Below are 294 nucleotides of genomic sequence, written 5' to 3'. Positions count from 1 at the left end.
GAGTTCGTCAGCGCCGCCCTTGCCTACCCAGGCGTCAGTCCTACCACGAGCCTCGATCCACTCGGGGCCGCGAACGCACACCCCGGCCACGGAGCGAGCGCCCCCCCCCCAGCGGGCTCAAGCACCGCCGACGGGGCGAGAGCAGAAGGAAATGTAATTAAGCGCGAGAGAGCTCCGTCGCTCCATTAGGCAGGAGAGGCGCAGGTGTCTCGTTGCCGCCTGACGGATGCCGCGCATTCCTCGTCCTCTCCCTCCCGTCTCATTGAGTTTTTTTTCGGAAATGAGTGTTCGTAC

At 63.9% G+C, this 294-nt stretch overlaps 1 protein-coding gene across 1 annotated transcript in view; it reads right to left on the bottom strand.

Moving 5' to 3' along the window:
- The window catches only part of LOC119581742 (potassium channel subfamily T member 2-like), a gene marked incomplete at its 5' end in the record, with an annotated part of 131,052 nt that overhangs the window by 41,279 nt on the left and 89,479 nt on the right, over positions 1 to 294 (bottom strand).

This window comes from Penaeus monodon, chromosome 15 (assembly GCF_015228065.2).
Source record: "Penaeus monodon isolate SGIC_2016 chromosome 15, NSTDA_Pmon_1, whole genome shotgun sequence".
Lineage (NCBI taxonomy): Eukaryota > Metazoa > Arthropoda > Malacostraca > Decapoda > Penaeidae > Penaeus > Penaeus monodon.
The sequence above is the reverse complement of the archived record's forward strand: the minus strand, read 5'-3'. Positions and strand labels throughout refer to the sequence as shown.